Source organism: Leptonychotes weddellii, chromosome 5, assembly GCF_054177405.1.
Source record: "Leptonychotes weddellii isolate Sample4059 chromosome 5, ASM5417740v2, whole genome shotgun sequence".
In the NCBI taxonomy this organism is placed as follows: domain Eukaryota; kingdom Metazoa; phylum Chordata; class Mammalia; order Carnivora; family Phocidae; genus Leptonychotes; species Leptonychotes weddellii.
The window spans coordinates 97225426-97247774 of NC_138373.1; the positions used below are offsets into that span (position 1 = coordinate 97225426).

General features: G+C 35.9%; 1 long non-coding RNA gene across 1 annotated transcript in view; it reads right to left on the reverse strand.

Annotated features, from left to right (window-relative positions):
* Positions 1-224: 224 nt before the first annotated feature.
* The window catches only part of LOC145721771 (uncharacterized), a 47369-nt gene continuing 25244 nt past the window's right edge, over positions 225-22349 (reverse strand). Inside the window, exon 4 of the long non-coding RNA XR_014145665.1 lies at positions 225-1769. This is a non-coding gene — a long non-coding RNA (uncharacterized LOC145721771). The remainder of the gene's footprint in view (positions 1770-22349) is intronic.

Below are 22349 nucleotides of genomic sequence, written 5' to 3' on the forward strand. Positions count from 1 at the left end.
TGATTAAAATATGTTACAGAAAATATCATCTTACACTTTGGTTTAGAGCAGTAAAGCCATGGTTTTATTAAAATATGATGAGCAGATTGAACTCTACTTGCACTGTTTACACATTTATAATATTTATAAATTTTTTTATTAACATATAATGTATTATTTGTTTCAAGGGTACAGGTCTGTGATTCATCAGTCTTACACAACACCCAGCACTCACCACAACATTTACCCTCCCCAATGTCCATCACCCAGCCACCCCATCCCTCACACCACCCTCCACTCCAGCAACCCTCAGTTTGTTTCCTGAGATTAAAAGTCTCTTATGGTTTGTCTCCCTCTCTGGTTTCGTCTTGTTTCATTTTTTCCTCTCTTCCCCTATGATCCTCTGCCTTGTTTCTCAAATTCAGTATTTATAAATGTTTAATTTCATTTTTTTAAGATTTTGTTTATTCATGAGAGAGAGAGAGAAGGAGCACAATCAGGGGGAGGGGTGGAGGGAGAGGGAGAAGCAGCCTCCCAGCAAGCAGGGAGCCCAGACACAGGGCTTGATCCCAAGACCCATCTCCATCCCAGGACGCTGGGATCACGACCTGAGCTGAAGGCAGACGCTTAACTGACTGAGCCACCCAGGCAGGCAACCCAGTAAATGTTTAATTTCAAATGAGACTGAAGGATTGGTTCTTTAGCTTAAAGGTTAGAGAATACCAAAACAGTAACAAAAAAGAACTCCAACTGGAGTTTATTATAACATCTGATATGTTACAATAAAAGAGAAGAAAACTAGTGTGTCATGGAAAAAATATGGGTTTCACTAAACAGCTCTGTGAATGTAGGCAATTGGCCTAAGTTCTAAACCTCAGATCCTTTAAATAGAGGTAGTAACTCACAATGTGATGGTGAGATTAATCGAGGTAATGTAAGTAAAACATTCAGCACATATAAAATCCCTGGTACATAGTTAAGATTTAAAAAAATTTAACTATCATCAATATCTGCATTCAAGACACCTGAATTCCTGTTTCTCTTGTGAGCTATAAGTCCTCGGGAAGTCTTCAAAGCCCTCTGACTTGCATTTCCTTCATGAGTAATACGGGCATTTACAATACCTGAGCCTTCTGTTCAGGTTTAGTTCGAAGATTAAATGAGATCGTATACGTGAAAGTGCAATGTTAATCACAATGATCCTAAGTGTTCACATGTGGAAACTGAAAGCTCACAGCTGGAAGCAAACTGTCCAAGGTCGCATTGCTAACAGGTGGTAGGGCCAGGATTTGAAACCACACCTTCAGTTCCTGAACCCAAGATTCAGTTCCTTTTATCACACAGCTGTGCCTCATAAAGTTTTTAAGAACTTACTTAGCAGAGGCCAGGGTTAGTCCCAGAGCCCGGGATAGGATTAAGCCAAAAAAAGAAGTGAAGGATCCTCAGCTGCTAGGGTGAAGGGGCACTGGAGTGCAGGGTTAGGACAGATAATATGCCAACCATTCCTTTTCTAATAATAGTCCTCCCAGTCTACTGAATTCAAGGCTGTGAAATCAATCTTTGGCTTTCCCTTCATCACCCACACTTGTGTTTCCAAATCCCGCCATTGCTTTCTTTAAAATAATTCCATTGTCCTCACTGCTTCCCATTCCCATTGCCCCCGCGCCTACATACCGTTCGTTGCTTGTGCTCTCTGTCTGGATCCAGGAAACAGCTTGGGGCTGGTATCTCCTCCCGCGGCCAAGTCATCCTCAGCATTTCGTGAGCTGAATCTTACAGAAACATCACTTCTAAAATTCAAGACAGCTGGGGCTATCCAGTGGTGGGCACGAGCTGGCTCGCACCAGCTAGCAAGAGGAGACCGTGAGCCTGTGTCTTCTCAACTCTGAATCCCCTGATGTCATGATGATAACTTGAAATTGGCTCTGGCAGGTGTATTTACATTACAGATTTATATTATGAATCAGGACTTATTTTTCCCCCAGAGAGCCAGTTGTCCAGGACTTAGCAGCATTGATGGTCTCTGACATAGTCACTCTATAGGCACTATGGATGGTGTCTGGCATATAGTAGTGCCCAGTATGTATCTCCTGAGAAATTACACTCTCCTGCTCAAAAATCTATACTTGTTGTCCACCACAATTCATAGTCCAACTCTGCCGCCTAACTTTCTAGACCTCCCTAATTTGGTCCTTCCCTAGGAAATCAAAATTGTTTTCACTCTACCGTTCTCTAAGACCCTTTCCACTTGAGCTGGTAAAGCCACCACCAGCACTAGAAGGATCTATGATAGTCTGTGCCTCAGCTCAGGCTCTTCCTCCCACCTAGAAAGCCTCTCTCTCTCCTACTACTAGTTCTTTATGGCCCAGATCAAATTTCACATCTTCCCTCAGACTTCCCATCATTCTAAAATCTTCTGATCTCCATAGAGTTAGTCCATTCATTTGGCATTTAATTCCTTGGTACTCTTTCATTCCTGTTAGTTTTGTTCCTGAAGCTATATCACAAACCTTTTAAAAGCAATGTCTATTTTTTTTTAAATTGTATTCCCCCCAAATCAGGTAATTTGCAGCAGAACTCAAAAAGCTCATCTAGCCCAGTGGTTTCCAAATATTTTTCTGTGGTCTAGTATTGTTTTGATCCAAAACATTTTTCTCAGAGAAATTCTGGACTGCTCCTTTTGAAACAGCTGCTGCACGCCCCTCTCCCCCACTGCCAAGTTCACAGTTCTCAGTGTGAGAACCCTTGAGCTTCCTTCATGAAGCCCTCATTGACCAGTCACCCCAAGTGTAGCCAAAACCATGGGGCAATCATTGCTTAGACTTTCTCAGTTTTCCCAGAACCTTTCAAATAAAATATATGTTTTCTATTTTGCTCGACATTCCTATGTGGAATAGTATTTTTTTTTATTTTTTATTTTTTATTTATTTATTTGAGAGAGAGAGAGAGAGAGAAACAGCATGAGAGGGGATAAGGTCAGAGGGAGAAGCAGGCTCCCCGCTGAGCCGGGAGCCCAATGTGGGTCTCGATCCCGGGACTCCGGGATCATGACCTGAGCCGAAGGCAGTCGCTTAACCAACTGAGCCACCCAGGCGCCCGGAATAGTATTTTTTTACATTAATCTGTGAAAAAATAACACAATATAGGAAAAAGCTGTGTGGGGCGCCTGGGTGGCTCAGTCATTAAGTGTCTGCCTTCGGCTCAGGTCATGATCCCAGGGTCCTGGGATCGAGCCCTGCATCGGGCTCCCTGCTTCTCCCTCTCCCACTCCTCCTGCTTGTGTTCCTGCTCCCGTTACCTCTCTCTGTCAAATAAATAAATAACATCTTAAAAAAAAAAAAAAGGAAAAAGCTGTGAGTAGAAAGCTATGGATGAATAAGATCTACTTTGTGGTATATAATAAAATATAGATTCCGAAACTGATAGTTGTTCATGGAAATATTTATATATAGGAATCCTGTAAGGTTTTATGTTATAAATGTGTACATCTTAATAATATTTCCATTCTCTGTGTGTACATGCATGTGTATAAATGTTTTTTCATGGTAAGAACATTCTTCTTTTACAATTAAGTCCTTCCTCCCTTTTTTGCTGTTAAAATGGTCATTTTTTATGAAATGATGAGGGTAGTAGAATATAGTTTTAATGGCTTAACTTGTAAATTTAAAAGTTGATAATTTAATAATTTTTCTCCTATACTCACCCTCACCAAAACCTTAAATATGTGTATGTGTATATATATACGTATATACACACATATATATTTGCATATGTATATGTGTATATGTATGTGCAGTGAAGGTTAACTCAGGCCCGGTTTGTCCAAACCCTATACATTCCTCCTTTGGCCCCTGGGAAATAACCTGTAAGCCCTGGGAATATCCTGCCTAACCAAGTGTTCTTGTATACTTGGGCCTTGGGTCATGCCAGATACTTTCTGATACAAATGTGATTTATGGTAAATGCCTATTTTCATTCACCTAGGACCCTCAGCCATGCTGTATGTATTTGACTTCCGGAACAGACTGGAGACTGAGTACCTAGGGTCAGTCACAGGAGCACTCCATGACTATTTGACTGACTCCCAGTACCAACCCTAGACATAAAGGATCCCGTGTACTTCCTGGTTGGCCACACGTGTTGTCATGTGTGATTGCTGGGAGCATTAAGCACTGCCTGCCGTGTGTGTAACCCCAATGGGAGAGCACAGTGGAAAGCTTGAATCTTGTCTCTCCCAGTCTCCACCCTCTGCACCTTTTTCTGCTGCTGATTTTAATCTGAGTTCTGTGAGTACTTCTAGCAAATCAATCCCCAATATAACATATATGTGTATGTATGTATGTGTATACACACATTTCACTGGTTGTGAAATTCAAAAGCTTGATAAATAATGATCTCAATTCAACCTCCTTCATCCCCACCTTCACACCCTCTTTACCCTACCTCACCCACCTCATCTTCTACTTCCTCCTCTCCATTTATAAATGAGAAAACATAGGACCAGGGAGATTAAGTCATTGTCAATATAACATATTTAACTTTATGTCATATAATTATTATATTTATAATAATTTTAAATATAGTTAACGCTTGTTATAGCCATTCTAAGAGTTAGGCACTAGTCTAAACACTTTTCTTACTTTAACTCACTTAGTCTCCACAAAAATCCAAGGAGGTAGGAACCAAAATTTCCATTTATAAGTGAGAACTCTCTGAAGTGTTGGATGTTGGATTTGCCAGAGGTCACCAGGAGGTGAAGAGTAGGGTCAGGATCTGAGTTGGTTATTCTGCATCTAGACCTCGGTCCTTAACCAGTACATTACAGTGTCTCAGTGAATGAGTGAATTACTCACTGCAATTAGCTCTATCACGTGTTCTGTTCACTTCCTTGGGGATACTAGCATATACTGGCTTCATCAAGGCAGTCAGGCAGTCATTCATAATTAATGACCCAGACCAAAGAATGTTGGCTTGTACAGCAGGGCCAATGCATTTGGCCACATGGGCTGTGCCATCTGCCATGTGTGCTATGTGAGTGGCACCTCCTGGAGATGTTCAATATAGTGGCCTTACACTGAACCTAATTGCTGGGTAATTAGGCAATCTGAGAAGTTAAAGGCCTAATTCAGGGCAATACAAGGTTTGTGACAGGGACTATTCATCTGCAAATAAGACTCCATTTAGAGTATAACTGTTAAATGCTTATGGTGTGTTTGGCTAAGAAACTCAGAGGATGCAAAGAACAGATAATGTTTCTGCCCTTAATACCATCTAATAAGGAAAATGCACCAGTGAGTTACACACTAATTGTAAAGCAAAGAACTCACTATAAACACAGATGCCCCAGGCCATCATTTTTTACTTACAATAATGCAATAAACTCATCATCATTTACTGGGATGCCACAACAAAGCAGTTAATAACGCAGGTTGGAAAGTTTGAATCCGAGCTCCATTCTAGTGGCTTTGTGACCTTGGCCATGTTTCTCACCTCTCAGTATCCTCATATGTACAATGTGAATAGTAACAGTATCTATCTTCTATGGGTGTTAGAAGGCTCAAAATGAGTAAACATTTGGAAATGTTTGGCACAAGTTCTGATACGTGGCAAGTGCAAGATAAGGGTCTATTAAGTAAGCATTGTGGTGCTTAGAGATTGTTTTTTATTCTGAATGGTATGTCTTTTTTTTTTTTTTAAGATTTTATTTATTTATTTGACAGAGCGAGCACAAGCAGGGGGAGTGGCAGGCAGAGGGAGAGGGAGAAGCAGGCCCCCCCCCCGCAGAGCAGGGGGAGCCTGATGTGGGACTTGATCCTAGGACCCCAGGATCATGACCTGAGCCGAAGGAAGACGCTTAACAAACTGAGCCACCCAGGTGCCCTGGTATGTCTTTCTTAACATATTTCATACATTAGGAGACTTTAGACAGTTTGTTGTTTGAGCTCATTTGGGGATAGGATGAAAGAATAATAGAGAAGGGGAAGTAATCTTTACTTATGTCATTTCTGTTCCTCACCATCACTAAAATGAAAATTTCCTCAGGATGGGGAGTGTCTGCTTCCAAGGAAACTAAACACACTGGACATGCCTCACTTCACAGAAGCAGCCACATGCAAACATTTCATAGACTCTTAACGAACAGGCGAGGAAATTAAAGCCAAATTTAAGGGTTAGTGGGAAAAGTCCTCAATTACAATTCAAATTCAAATTGCCTCAACTGAATTAATGATTTAAGACAAAAAAAATGGAAATTTCAAGGACTCACAAAATTCAGTTTCAGTTTACTTCATAATTATATTCTGCATTCCAACCAGATGGACAGAAGTAATCAAAATTCTAATATGCAGTGACATTTAGATACCCTGCTTAGACAGGTACAAATATTTTTAGAAATTTGCCTAGAGTCTGGTAGGAAAAAAACATTGGAACAAAAGAAAGACTTCTATATTCGTGGTATTGCCCTTAACACCAATTTTTTAACAGAGGAAAATAAGAACCAAGATACACACATACACAAAAAAAGAACCAAGATACACAAAAATTACCTATTCACCTCTGAATTATTTAAAGGAGCAACTGACCTTTAAATTGTTGAGGTAGTTATATGCATGTTATTCCACAATTATTTACTTTGAAAATAATAGAGTAGCTATTTTAGCTTTTTTTTTTATCTTTTACCCCATTGACTTACCTTTTTCCTGTAATAGGAACCCAGATCTTAATGATTCATTGACAAAGCAAATTTAATCATAATCTCCTCTCACCTTCAATATAAATCAAAGGTTAAATATGTATATTTTACTTCTGTCATGACCCTCTACCTGTTTTGAAATGATCTTTCTGAAACGTGAGCCAAATAGGAACCTTCACTGATCTCACCTGAAAGCAATAGAAAATTCTGTGGTAAATTGTCCAAGTAATTTTTCAGAAACTGAGCAAAATAGATAGCTTTATTTTTTACAGTATCTATTAAAAAACATAAGTCAAGAAAAAGTGGTTCCATGAGAGTACTCAAAGTATAAAATGAGTAAAATGTCCCATCCTTCTGCTTCTTACACACTTCGGGTAAAAAAAAAAAAAAAGGAATGATAGAAATCCCTCGATTAACCCTAAAGAAAGAAGGAAAGGAGAGAAAAAGGGAAAATAAAACACAGGAAAATTTTTTAAAGATTTAAGCTAAATATAACAATAATTACCTTACTGTAGAAGAACTAAATACTTCAACTAAAACTCAAAGATTATAGAATAGATCAAATAACAACTATATGTTTACAAGACACACATTAAAACATAAAGGCCCAAAATGTTTTTTTTTAAGTAGACAGAAATATACCAGGCAAACATTAACTATAAAAATACAATATACTTACCTATCTATACTTCTAAGGCTGTATCAGACAGAATAAACTTCAAGGCAGAAGCATTACTAAAGATAAAGAGAGACATCTCATTATGTATCAGTGTCAGTTCACCAGAAAGATGTAAAATTCAAATCTGTATGTACATAGTAATAGAGTCTCAAATGTATAAAGTGAAATTTGAAAAAAACTAAAATTTGATAAACATTCAAATATGTAATTAGGATGGAAGATTTTGGAGCACCTGGTGGCTCAGTTGGTTAAGGGTGGAGGATTTTAACACACTTCTCTCAGCAATTGACAGAACAAGAACATACACACACACACACACACAGTGAGGACATAGACAATTTGAATAACACAATTATCAACACTGACCTGACACATGTAAAACACTGCACCCTAAGCTTCAGAATACACATTGTTTTTAAGTGTACATAAAATATTTACCAAAATTGACAATATGCTAAGTAACAAAGCCAATCTCAACAAATTTTAAAATACTGAGTTCATAGAAGTTCTATACTACAGTAGGATTAAGCCAAAAATCATTACCAAAAATATCGTCTTTAAAAACCTCAAATATTTTGGGGTGCCTGGGTGGCTCAGTTGGTTAAGCGACTGCCTTCAGCTCAGGTCATGATCCCAGGGTCCTGGGATCGAGTCCCACATCGGGCTCCCGGCTCAGTGGGGAGCCTGCTTCTCCCTCTGACCCTCTCCCCTCTCATGCTGTTTCTCTCCTGCTCATTCTCTAATAAATAAATAAATAATCTTTAAAAAAAAAAAACTGAAATATTTTGAACTTAGGAAAACACTTTTATTGTATGGTGACTAACATAACATAATAAAATAAAATAAAATAAATAAAGGAAAACACTTTTTAAATAGCTCATGGGTTAAAAAAATATATAAATTTAAAAATATTTTAAGCTACATAATAATGAAAATATGGTATTTCAAAACTTGTGGGATGCATGTAGAACTGTGCTTAAAGAAAAATTTGTCTTTAAATGTTTATTATATCCAAAAAAAGACTGAAAATAGATTATCTAAGTATAAATCTCAAGAAATTAGAATAAACAATAACAAATTAAATCCAAAGAAAACTGAAGACTGGAAGTACTAAAGAATAAAAAGCAATGAAATATAAATAAACCTATAATAGAAAAAAAAATCAACAAAGGCAAGTTTGTTCTTTGAAAAGACTAATAAAATTTATAAATCTCTGAAAAGACTGACCAAGAAAAAAGTAAAAAATATACAAGTTACCAATATCAGGAATGATTTATACTTCCTACTAATAGTTGAAGATAATAAAAATTACTGAAAAATTTATGCCAATTAATTTGAAACGTTAAGGGAAATTGACACATTTTTAGAAAAACACAACTTATCAACACAGAAAAAACAGAAACTTTGAATAGTCCTATGTTTGTTAAATACATATTTCTATATCTATTAAATGAATTGAATAATAATAATCCTCCCACAAAGAAGAATCTAGTCACTGGTGGCTATTGGTGAATTTTAGCAAACATTTAAGAATCAATATTATTCTTACCCAAACTCATCCTCAGAATAGGAAATAGGAAATACGTCCCAATTATATGAAATTTGATAAGGAAAAACAATAATGGAAGTAGGTTTTTTAAATAGTTTGATTGCATCATCAATAAACTTCAGACACAAATACATCTTTGTAACTCCTATTCTTTTTATCTTGTCCTGATTTTGAACTTTAAACAGAGTTCAAAGAAGAAGCTGCTTCTTTGTGTAACTTCATTTGTACTAACAAGATAAAGGAATTCAGGTATTCAATAAGTATTTATTGATCAACTCAGTTCTCCCTTCTTTTTACCTTCTCTCCTGACAATGGGCTTTTCCCCATTACATACAAACATGATCAATTGCCTCTTTTCCTCAAAACTTCCTCCTTAACCATGCAATTTCCTCTTACCCTACTGCCTTCCTTTACCATCCAGACTTGAAAAAATTAACCCTGATGTATCTAATTTTTCACTTCCCCTTTTGTCTATCAGCCTCAACAATCTGATTTTCAACCATACCATTCCACTCAAACTACTTTTAGAAAGGTCATCAGTGAACTCCAAATTGCCAAGTGCAATGTAATCTTTCCAGCCTTTATTTTACCAGACCTTTCTGCTGCATTATTAACACTGTTAACATGTACTGTTTCTCAAAACTACTCTCTTGACAACCTTGACAATAATCTCTTCTGGCTTTCTAATCATTATGTTTCTGCCTCTTTGGATCCTTCCCCCTCTGATCATTTCACATCTTTCCTTCATGGACCCAAGGGGTGTCCAGACTGTTTGAAGTACAGTTTCAAACATCGTTTCATAAAAATTTAAAGGAATGCAAATTTACTGCTTATGTATATGAGGTAGAACTGCTTGAATATATTCCTAAATAGATACTATTCAACTTTTTAACACAGGCAATATTTTTATTTAGCAAAATAATTTGCATATCCATAATTGCTGTGCTAAACCTTTGAAGAAACATTTTACTTTATAAGTTGGTTGAATATCATCTACTATTTTACTGCAAATTTGCTTATTGCCAAAAATTTAAAGTCTAAATATAAAATTTAATATATGCTAGTATGTTATCAGAAATTCTGATTTAATTAATTTGTTTTAATATGAATTAATTAAAATTGCTTCCAACTCCACCTTCCAATGCAACATTTTGAATGATTTGAAATGCATAATGAGTTGTATTACTATCCTGAAAATGAATAACAATATTCAAAAGAGGAAATATCTACAAGTTAAATTTCTGTCTTGCTCATCTTTTGAAAATTTAGGATCACCTTTTCCTTTCAAGATAAATCAGAATTTTCAGAGTTTAGAAGATAAGTGTCAAGGTTAATAAGATATATATTATTCTCTCTCAAACCCTTCTGAGTTAAACCAGCTAATCACCAGGGCTTCAATCTCATACACAACACAGAACGTGGGATAGGTTCTTTCTGGAAGCACTCCACAATTAGCCCTTTCAACAAGTGAAATAAGAATGTGATTATCATCCCTACCTAATAGGCCAGGGCCTTTCCCTGGTAGTCACTTTCCCCTAAATTAAACTACACATGAATATGCAAGTCAGTAATTATAGAGAAAGTACAAAATATTAACCACAAGAGTTCTGACTGAGATGTTAGAAAATTATGACTTTTCTAAGTACCAGGAAAGTATTTAAACTAGCGTGCCTTTTGAGAAAAAAAAAAGTTGAGGAACAGTTTTTGCATTTGTCAAACACTTGTGTCTTGGATCAGGAGAGCAGGTGCTCTTCACCTCACTGTAAACTGCTACTATATTTTAAAGTCCAAATATATCCTCAGATTAGGAAGCAAATGTTATATGAAAATAACCATCTGTAAACTTAATATATAGATTCTGGTCAATTCTCTGAAAGCAGTATTTATAATCAAGCGGGGAAATTTTATAAAATGGTAAAATATATGTTAAATTCATACAAACAAATCATTTCAGCTATTTGTCCACAGATTACAATCTCACATGGGCAGTCATTGGCTCATCTCATAATTTATAGCCTACTGATTAATAATCTAGTCCATCACAAAATTAGAGAAAACCTGCCATGAAAATTTAGGATATTTATTTTAAATTTCCAAAACTTTCTAAAAATATTTTCTTTTATTTTATTTAAAGATTTTATTTATTTATGTATTTGAGAGAGAGAGAGAGAAAGCACGAGTCGGGAGAGGGACAGAGAGAAAGGGAGAAGCAGACTCCCCGCTGAGCAGGGAGCCCGATGTAGGGCTCAATCCCAGGACCCTGGGAACATGACCTGAGCCAAAGGCAGACGCTTAACCTACTGAGCCACCCAGGCATCCCTCTAAAAATATTTATTTTTAAAAATATTTTAAAGACATTGTCTGATAACAGACTATATTCTTTATTCTCTAGTTTATCTCTAGTGCTTATGTAATCCTCTCATCAAATAAATATGAGTCATTAAGCAATGAAATTTTCTAAGTGGGGAAAAAATAACTTGGTGAATAAGGAAGAACTTGTGTGGAAAGGTTATTCCACTTGGAAAGGGATAACTCGGGCTTTTAAGTAAATGTTCATGTTTAAAGGATATGAAGTTATTAAATTGAAATAGACTCTGTAACTCCTTCATTGTATTTAAATTCATTCACCAAACATGTGGCTATTCTTATAAGTTCTCTCTTCCTATATAAAATGCCCAGCTGCCCTTTGGGTCCCTCTGAAGGGATCTGTGAAAGGCAAATATGTGCCCTGGCATGTAACCTGATCCTAAGAAGGAGCTCACTAATTTCTATTCAGATAACTCTTCAGAGAATGAAACATGTAAAAATGCTGGTGCCTTCTTGAAAGGGCCTGCATACTCATAGTTCCAAGACAGAATAAAGGAGGCCATAATAGTGCCTACAATGTCTGATTGAGGTAAATCTGAGCATTTACAAGAGGTGTTTGGGCTGTCTGTTTCCCATTAATGATAGAACAAAGCACAAGTGGCAGCTACTGCCTCGGCCTCCCCACCCACCTCAGTTCACCCCGTCAATCTTAACCGCAACAGATTGTTCTCTTAACTGACGTGAACAGAAGTGCCCCGCCATGAAACCCTATCTTTTGACAATGACTTTCTTAGCAGAACCAGGGTAAGATGAATGAGACAGGAAAGAAAACTGAATCAGAGTATCATCTTACTAAGCCTCGTCTTGCCTAACTTTCATCCCAGGTTTCTTCTCTGGTCCTCAGTGCAGAAGAGAATGGGCTAAATTTGTCCAGGGTTCCTTTTCATACCCTTTCAACTCCCACAGGCTTCTCCCTCCCCATCTTCCCAGTCACAGCTCCAGACCCTCTTCTAGGGAAATCTCTGTTTCCTATTAAAATGGACTTCCTCAGTTCTTAACCGCCAACAAACTCCAGTTCTTCTAAAATGGCTACACTGAAGTAACAACTGTAATAAATTAACCCATTCTAATGGAGATAGATAGAAAAGCCTGAAACCACCCTTCACCCCATCCCTAAAATGAATACACTCTGGCAATATTTTAGAATAGTAAAAGATATTTTCTGGCCAAATAAAAAAGGAAAAAAAATGAGGGGGTAGGTGAAACCTATCTTCTCCTCCCTTTTTCTCCTCTTATAATACAACTTATATCTTATCTGTTAATTCCTAAGGTAGGCATACTGTCATTGAAAAAGTCAAGTACCAGAGTTTGAGACCCTCTCTGCAACTTGGTAGATGTATTTCCTAGAACAAGTTATTAAACTCTAAGCCTTAGGCCCATCGACTGTAAAATTTATAAAAATATCTAACTCAAAGAATTGTTGTATGGATCAGAATTTGCTTTTATATAAACTTGAAAAGCATAAAAATGAAAAGTTTGCTTTTGCTATGTCATAGTCCTGTCACAAATCCCACCAATTCCATTGTGTGACTTTACGTTACCAGTCATGATGATATTTTTTTCTAGCTTTAATCAATACACAAATCAGATTCGTCACAATTTACTACCACTTTAGCTCATTACAATTGATAACATTTTTCTAATGAACTATATGTGGTACATTCTTTGTGATAAATAACCAGGCAAGAATAACTAAAAGTAAGACCTTGGTGTGTGGCCAACCCGTCATCACTGAAGTTGGACTTGGCTTGTGTGAAGAGAAGATGGTTGAATTACCAGACAGTCCGGGAGCAGAAATATATTGTCCGTGTGCCAGGGAGGCAGCAAAGAAAGTAAAGCTCAGTGGTATAACTAAGCATAACTGTGGGAAACAAGGAAGATGTAGAACAGATCCACCAATTTCCAGGAAAGCTATTACAAAAGAGGAGATTAACATTAAAGAAAGGGTTAGAGAGTCATGAGTGAGAAGGAAATCACAAACTGTGATCAAATCTCTAAGTAGTGAAAATAGCGTTATGGTTAAGATCATGGTTAAGATCTTGACCTGGAGCTGTTAGGAAAAGACAGATGGTCACAAGATGACCTATACTACATCACTTACCAACAAAGTATAATTATACATTTTATTCTAAACTTTCCAAGAATCTTTTTCTCGCTGAATATTAATCTGAATTTATTTGACAATAAGGAAGTACGATGACTGGCTAGCTCAAGGTCATGCAGTCCTAGGAAAACCTAAGAAACAGATTTCTTACGACCATTTTTGATGTTTCTAAAAGAGAGGAAGATAACTTTTTCTCTTTCAAACATCTCTCTTCTTTGGAACACGTTCTTCACATTAATTTGAACATCTGTAATCATGCTATATGTTGGCTTTTATCTTTAAAAAATCTATTATCAGAAAAATGTTGTTCCATTTAAATGTCAAAATAAATGAAAATTTATTTTTGAAATAGGATCTCCTGTACTATTCCTTATTTCCATGATAAAATCGCTTATCTTGAAGGGTCATGAACTCTTCTTATAAGAAAATAGTTCTTGAGGATTCATGTCATCATCTGTGACCCATTATCTTTCTGAAAACATGCTATAAATGGAATAGTACACTGACAACATTGCTTTGGCTATAAGGGATCATTTCAACTATTTTAAAAGGACATAAGGTATAGTGTTAGATTAATGAAAAATGTATGTGTGAATGAGCTTCTTATAGCCTTTTTAAATAAAAATTAGCTCATTGTTTAAACAAAATGAATTTTATTTTTATGATATCTTCTCCCCAACAACTTCAATGTTAAAAATTATTGGTTTGATTTTCTTTTTATTTCAGACTTCAGGTAGATCTGTCTTTTAACTGAGACCCAAGGATCTCGTCTGCGTTTACTTTCGCTCTTTGAACTGTGAATACTGTCATACTTATCATGGGAAATGGTCATGTTCTTTAACTGCAGAAGTTTAGATTAATGGTTCAAGATCCACTAACAAACTAATGATTTACCAGAAATAGTAATTTTCTCCCATAAGTAAAAAATGCATCTCTTCAGATCTTTAAAATACATAATAAATTTGCAGATGTTTCAGGGAGAATAGAGCTGACCCAGGGGATGAAAATGTAGAACATCTGTGAGATATGGATATGATGAATACGATGACACAGTTTTTTTAAAAAAATGGATTAAGAACCAAGAAAATCAGTCATGATACCAAATAGAGTAAATATGTATCATTTAAGAATTTCCAGGATATTAGAACAGTGGAAATGTGGCCAAATAAAAAGAATGTTAGGACGTAGTAAACTTCTTATCCTACAGATTTAAAAATATATCTAAGGCCAAAGAGAAAAGAAAAAGCACAAACTGCAATTATACTATACATTGTTAAAACCTAGCCTATTTGGGGCGCCTGGGTGGCTCAGTTGGTTAAGCAACTGTCTTCGGCTCAGGTCATGATCCTGGAGTCCCTGGATCGAGTCCCCACATCGGGCTCCCTGCTCGGCAGGGAGTCTGCTTCTCCCTCTGACCCTCCCCCCCCTCATGTGCTTGCTCTCTCTCATTCTCTCTCTCTCAAATAAATAAATTAAAAAAAAATCTTTAAAAAATAAATAAATAAATAAATAAATAACAATTAGCCTATTTGAGATATGATCTTTCCTTTGTGATGCTGATATAGAAAATTGTCAATAAAATGTGGCAGAGTAGATCAGATGTAGAAATTCCTAAAGACATTTTAATAGTAGTTATTTCACAATGATGATATCACATGTTACGTGTATCTTTTTATTTTCCCAAGTTTTTTTTCTAAAGTTCCTATGTGATTTTTCATAATATATATACCTTTTTAAGTGTAATAGTAGAGTTGTCTGGGGCAAAAGGTTGGTAGTATATGACTTATTTTTTTACTTATCAGTGCCTTCTCTAAACTTGTTTGATAGCTAAATTTGAGAGCTAATATAACATTTTTTCTGTGACTATTAGATATAGCATAGAAAATGACTGTATATGCTGGCCAATTTAAACATTTATTAATACAGTTTATTCAGTAAATGTTTATTGAGCATCTACTATGTGCCAAGTATTATTCTATGTGCTGGGATGCAAAAGTGAACAAATCAATAGAGATTATATAATGGTGGCAGGAAAGAGCTTCTGAACAAATGAGCAGGTCAAGGATAGACGAGTACTATGGAGAAAAGTAAACAGAATGACTTAATATAAAAAATATTTCTCAGTAAAGAATAAAGACACAATGAACAAATGTATGCACATAAACTACCCTGCTACATGAAGCAGATGAAACAAATGGGGAAAGTATGCAAGAGGTAATAATGTTTGAAAATTTGCTAACAAAATGGAAAAAATACTTCACCTTACATAATACACACAAATAGTCTCTAAAAGAGTCCAGATATATTAATAATCTGAAATAATATATAGATCAGTTGTGGGGAAAAATCTTCTTTCATGTACTTTTTCAATAGCAACAATCTGTACAGAAGGATACCCTGTACCATGGTATGGTTTATAATAGCAAAAAATTAGAAATAACTTAAACATCCATAGATAGGGAGATGGATAAAAAGTGGTACACATTTAAGATGAATGCTGTGATAAAAAATATATATCTTCAACTGCATCAATACATTTTATCTCAAAAAACATTTTGAGTAAAAAGGAGCCAAGTGGGGTGCCTGGGTGGCTCAGTCAGTTAAGCGTCTGCCTTGGGCTCAGGTTAGGATCCCAGGGTCCTGGGATCGAGCCCTGCATCGGGCTCCCTGCTTGGCGGGGAGCCTGCTTCTCCCTCTCCCTCTGCCTGCCTCTCTGCCTACTTGTGCTCTCTCTCTGTCTCTGTCAAATAAATAAAATCTTAAAATAAATAAATAAAAAATAAAAATAAAAAGGAGCCAACTGCAAAATGACCAGAATAGCTTGTTAACATTTTATGGTTTTTACACACACACACACACACACACACACACACAAAACAAATGAACAAATGCCATACATTTTCTATAGATATATATCTAGACAGAGGTAAAAGTTTCTTCCAAGTACTAGAAGAATAACAAACTAAACATGGTGGTGACCTTTGGGGAATGTAAGGTGGGCTAGAATTGGGAACAGAGGTCAAATGGGATTTTAACTTTATCTGTAACATCCTACATTCCAGTTTAAACAGACTATATATTCACATGTGTGGTAGGCCCGAAATGTCCCCCAAAGATATCAGAACCCATAAACGCCACCTTATAAGACAAAGACTTTGCAGATGTGATTAAGGATTTTGAGATGAGAAGATTATCCTGGATTATCTGGATGAGTACCAAAAGTAATCACAAGTTTGCTTACGAGAGAGGTTGAGGGAGATATGATACAGACATACAGAGGAAGCAATGTGAAGATGGAGCAGAGAGATTTGGAGAAGCTGCCCGTGAAGACTGGAGTGATGAGCCACAAGCCAAGGAAGGCTAGCAGCCACCAGAAACTGGAAGTCAGGGGCGCCTGGGTGGCTCAGTCATGAAGCGTCTGCCTTTTGCTCAGGTCATGATCCCAGGGTCCTGGGATCGAGCCCCAGGTCGGGCTCCCTGCTCGGCGGGAAGCCTGCTTCTCCCTCTCCCACTCCCCCTGCTTGTGTTCCCTCTCTCTCTGTGTCTCTCTCTCAAATAAATAAATAAAATCTTAAACAAAAAGAAAAAAAAAGAAACTGGAAGTCAAGAAATGGATCCTTCCTAAGAGTGTCCCTGGCAGGGTCATGGCCGGATGAAATTGATTTCTGACTTAGACCCTCCTGAATCATGAGAAGATAGATTTCTGTTGTTTTAAGTCACCCAGTTTGTGGCAATTGGTTACAGGGGCCATAGGAAACGAATACTATCTGCTACATATATAACCTTTTTCAAGAGGATACACATAGGGAGAAGATTGTTAACAACTATTAGTTCTGCATCATGGGTTGTGGGCAATTATTAATTTCTTCCTTTCCTGATTTTTTCAAATTTAAAAGAAAGGAAAAGGACCACAATAAATATCAGGACAAGGAGAATGAAAAGGAGAGACATCCCAAGAAATTGAGAATTGGAGCATTCATGCAGTTTTACTTTTAGAGCTAAAATTTCTCAATTAGGATATTAACTACAGCATATTAGTTTAAAGATTATATACTTCTCTACACTAATGCAAATGACCATTCCCTTTAATTGGGTTCATACACAATTTCAAAGCCTTTGGTATACCTTGAAGAAAATCTGGGTTCTCCGGAATACTCTTGGATCTCTTGGTTGTTTCTAACACCTTAGAATTAACATTCCACCATTAACTCAGCTTGGCCTAGGGGCTTCCATATCACAGCAAGTCCTTAGCCTCTAATACAGAACCTAGGGCTTGGGTTAGGTGAAGAATCACAAAGAAATGACCAGCGACTGTCCATATTTCGTCCATATTAGTAGTCTTAAACCTGGCTTATGCTTATCTGTGAGTAGACGCTGCCTACACCAGCAGCTGCCGCCACCCCTTGGTTTGCAGCTGCATCGCTCTACTATTCATTGATGTTTTGAAAGTAATCAATTTCATAATGATTCAAAAATGTCCCAAGCCTACCTGATAAAGAGGCAAGCTTTGCTTTCCCACATCTCTGTTCATAATAGCCATTTACCCCCTAACAAGAAAAGCTGTAATTCTCATCTCCTCCTGCATCCTACTATGGTATATTGCCTCAGGAAATACCCTAGCATAAATAATCACCTAAGGACACATAAACTAATTAGGGGAAGTAGCCCTATATCCATCTCACTAAGAAATATATTACCAGTAAAGTTTATTTTTCTATTTACCACTCATTTATCATTTGCATATTCATAATAATCATGATGGGAATTTAATTCAGAAATATTTTATAATTAAAGCTGTATGATCACAGGACATAAAGAGCTGAATCCCAATTCATATACATATTTTTATGGCAAATAGGTGTGAGAGGAGGCTTGTCTTAGTTTAGGTCGGTAAGCAAGGATTCTGGAGTAAAAGCTCTGATTTTAATGAGGAATGCAAACCCAGGTCATCCGAACTAGGGAAAAGGACAGAAAGGCAGGGAAGGGAGGAGACAAATATAAAGGAGGGACAAATTTGTTATGCCCAGTACTAAGGAGACACAAGACTTGGAAAGGAAGTTATTTGATCCAACAAACTTGGTCATATCAAAGCAAAGGTTTGTGTGTACTGGTAAGTATATGTGTTGAGTCTTCCCAACGCCAAGAGGCTTTAGACCTGAGACTTTTTAGTCATTCACCCTGACTTTTTGTTACTTAAAAATACAAATCTCTGCCTTGTCTTTCTTATCTCATGCGTTTTGCTATTCTAAAAAGAAACTGTAGGGAAGAAAACTCTAGTTTTAGTTTTACTCTTGCAAAACAATTCAGCCTCTTGACTTTACATTTTGATACCATAACCAAACTCCTCTGCCTTTAAAAGAACAAACAAACCAAATTTTTAGCCTTTTAGATGTTTGATTTAAGGATTTTGGAATACCAACTGTTTTCATTAATCCTAAATTCTCCATTCAAGTATCCAAACATCTTGAATTATGAAGGGCATTTTCAACAGGAAGACAAATAATTATATTACCTTTAGTCTGGGCATCTGATCAAGGAGTTTCCTGTCCCATTTGGGCAGGAATTTCTATTTAGATTCCCAGTCAGATAGATGACCTGTTATCTTTTTAATCAAGCTAACAACTCTTCAATCACGGTTACAATGAAATCAAAAGAAATACAGAAACATATATTTTATAGGTGGGAAAGATGCAGGTCACAGCATAATAGAGTGAACTGCTCTTAGCAAAAATGTTCTCATTGTTTCTTTAACAAAATAACAAAGTAAATTAAAAACCACACTAAAATTCATTTCAAATGTTAACTTTCAGACCTACAGAGGTATGGTGCCAGTCTATAATTTAATGCACAACCTATATTAGATATAAAGATCCTTAAATACTCTCATATGTTATTAAATGATACCCCCCTACCTTTCTTTGGCTGCACTGATTCTTTTTTTTTTTCCTGAGGCACTACATCTAGGAAATCTTATACTCAATATCAGATTAAATAAGTCACATCTCTCTAGCAGTCCTAGTTAGAATACAAGTACCCTTTTAGTCGCTGCATGGCTAGACCAAGACAATAACTGTAAGAAAGTTCTTCCCTTCTTGAAGATTGTCCCCAGCCCCACAGAAGCTGAACTGGGAATTTGATACAGGAGTGGCCTGCAGGTAGATGGGGTGGTAGAATGAGGCTAGTTTGGGTGCTTCTCTAAAGGCTTCAACACTCTAGTGTCAAGAGATAAGCCAAGAGTCTGTTTCCCTATCTCTTAGCCTTTAACTAATTCTTCGTGCCAAGGATCCTGTGTCCTGGTTTTTGTTGAAAGGTTGTTTAAAAATCCAGAGATGAAGTGTTTTCTTTTCTAGATGAAATGCTTTAAATTGTTATTTAAATAAACATTGTTATTATCCACGTAAAATAGTCATTCAGGTAATTCTTAGCTTTGAAAAAGAATTTAATTATCAAGGACAAAAAGCTCCTTCTTTTTTGTTGAAAAGCTGAACAATTTTCTACTGTGCTTCCTTTTAAGTGGAGGCCTCTCAATAATGTCCAACCCTCAGTAATAAAACCTGGGGTGGACCCATCAACTCTGGGTACATCATTATTTTTCAGGATGATTGGTGATTCACAAATGCATTATATCATCAACTTGCATTTAGTAAGTGCTCAAACGAACATAATGTTATGCTGCATGCTGTATGAGGCAAGTTAAATAGACACAATCCCTACCCTCTAGGAAGGAATTATTCATATTTATCAGATAGCAGCATGATGTAATCCATGGAGCATTGAATGAGAGCACATTTATTCATGAGAGTATCACTAGCTGGTACATATCCTTTAGGTATCCCCTAGAAAAGCAAAATCAAGAACTGGAGGAATTTTTACTCTTATCTTTTGCCTATGTATTCAGATAATGACTCTAAATCTCTGCTTCGTGTCACTAAGGAATAATCTAGCCACCATAAAATAAATTTTAGGGAAATTTCTATTTCATCCAGTTAATTATTAAGCTGGTTATTGCAGAAATTCCCAAAGAGTAACAAAGTTATAATTACCTAAAAATAATTTTAGGTGGTACAGGAAAGAACATTTTAATAGTAATGTATTTATAGGAATGTATATTAGAAGTGATTTATATATCACTCCCTAAATTTTTATAAAAATTTTTGATATAAAATTTCCCTTTGGATATATTTATTTAATTTTATATTTTTAAAAAATATATTAAATAGCATGCAGATATGGAAACAGTCATTAAGGTAGAAAGGAAGAAAATGAACTTTGGGAAACATTAAGTTAGAATATGAGCTTAGCATGCAAATATAAAGATATATTTATATTTTTATAAATACAAAATACCAAAATAGTCTGGTTGGGTTTTCACATAAAGTTCTTGTTTTAAGTTGTGACGTCCGGGTTTTTCTGTAGAATCATGACAATTAAAATCCTATGTAAGAGACTATAAACACACCAACAAAACCTATCAAAACTATTCATCAGTTAATTCAAAGCTTACAAACTAATAAAACAGAAACTATTCCAGTTACAGTAAATAAAATATAAAATACTTAGGAATAAATTTAGTAAAAGAAGTGGAAGACTTGTGTACTAAAAACTAAAACTAGAAAACATCACTGAGACAAATTAAAGACCTAAAACATAGAAAGATGCTTTTGTTCATGGATTTGAAGACTTAATATTGTTAAGATGTTAGTACTCCCCAAATTGATCTACAGATTCAATGCAATTCTTAGGAAAATAGCAGCTGATTCTATTGAATAAGCGGATGAGGTGATTCTAAAATTCATATGGAAATGTAAGAGACCCAGGATAGTCAAAACAATCTTGGAAAAGAAGAACCAACTTGGAGAACTCACACTTTCTGATTTTAAAACATATACAAATCTATAATAATCAAGACAGTGTGGTACTGACATGAGGATACATATATAGATCACTGGAAAAAAACTGAAAGTACAGAAATAAACACTTACATTGACAGATTTTTGGCAAAGGTGCCAAGAAAACTCAATGGGGAAAGAACAGTCATTTCAAAAAATCATGCTAGGACAATTGGATATTCACATGCAAAAGAATTAAACTTGGACCCCTACCTCATACCATATTAAAAAATTAACTAAAAATCATGAAAGAACCAAATGTAAGCACTAAAACTATAAAACTCTTAAAACAAAACACAATCATAAATCTTAATGACCTTGGATTAGGCACTGGTTTCCTAGATATGACACCAAAAGCCCAAGCAATAGAAGGAAAAGTAGAAAAAAAAAAAAAGAAAAAGGAAGAAAAAATAAGATGGACTTCAACAAAGTTATAAACTTTTGTGCTCTAAGAACACTATCAAGAAAGTGAAATGACAACCCATGCAATGGAAGGAAATATTTAGAAATCATATCTTTGATGAGGGACTTGTATTTAATATAAAGAAACTTCACAACTCAATAATAAAAAGACAAATCATCCAATAAAAAATGGGCAAACGATTTGAATAGACATTTTACCAAAGAAGATATATAAATGGCTAACAAGCACATGTGAAGATGATCAACATCATCAATCATGAGAGAAAAATACAAATCAAAACTACAATGAGATGGCACTGCATATACCTGCTAGAATGGCTATCAAAAAAAAAATTGGCTATAACGAGTGGTTGTCAAAGATGTAGAGAAATTGAACCCTCATATATTGCTGATGGGAATATAAAAAGGTGCAGCTGCTTTAGAAAATAATTTGGCAGTTCCTCAAAGAGTTAAAATATAGAGTTACCATATAACCCAGCAATTCCACTCCTAGGTATACACCCAAGAAAACTGAAAGCATATGTCCACACAAAAACTTGTAGATGAATATTTACAGCAGTATTATTCACAATAACCAAAAAGAGGAAAATGCCCAAGTGTCCATCAACTAAGGAATAAACAAAATATGGTATATCAATACAATGGAATATTATCCATCCATAAAAAGA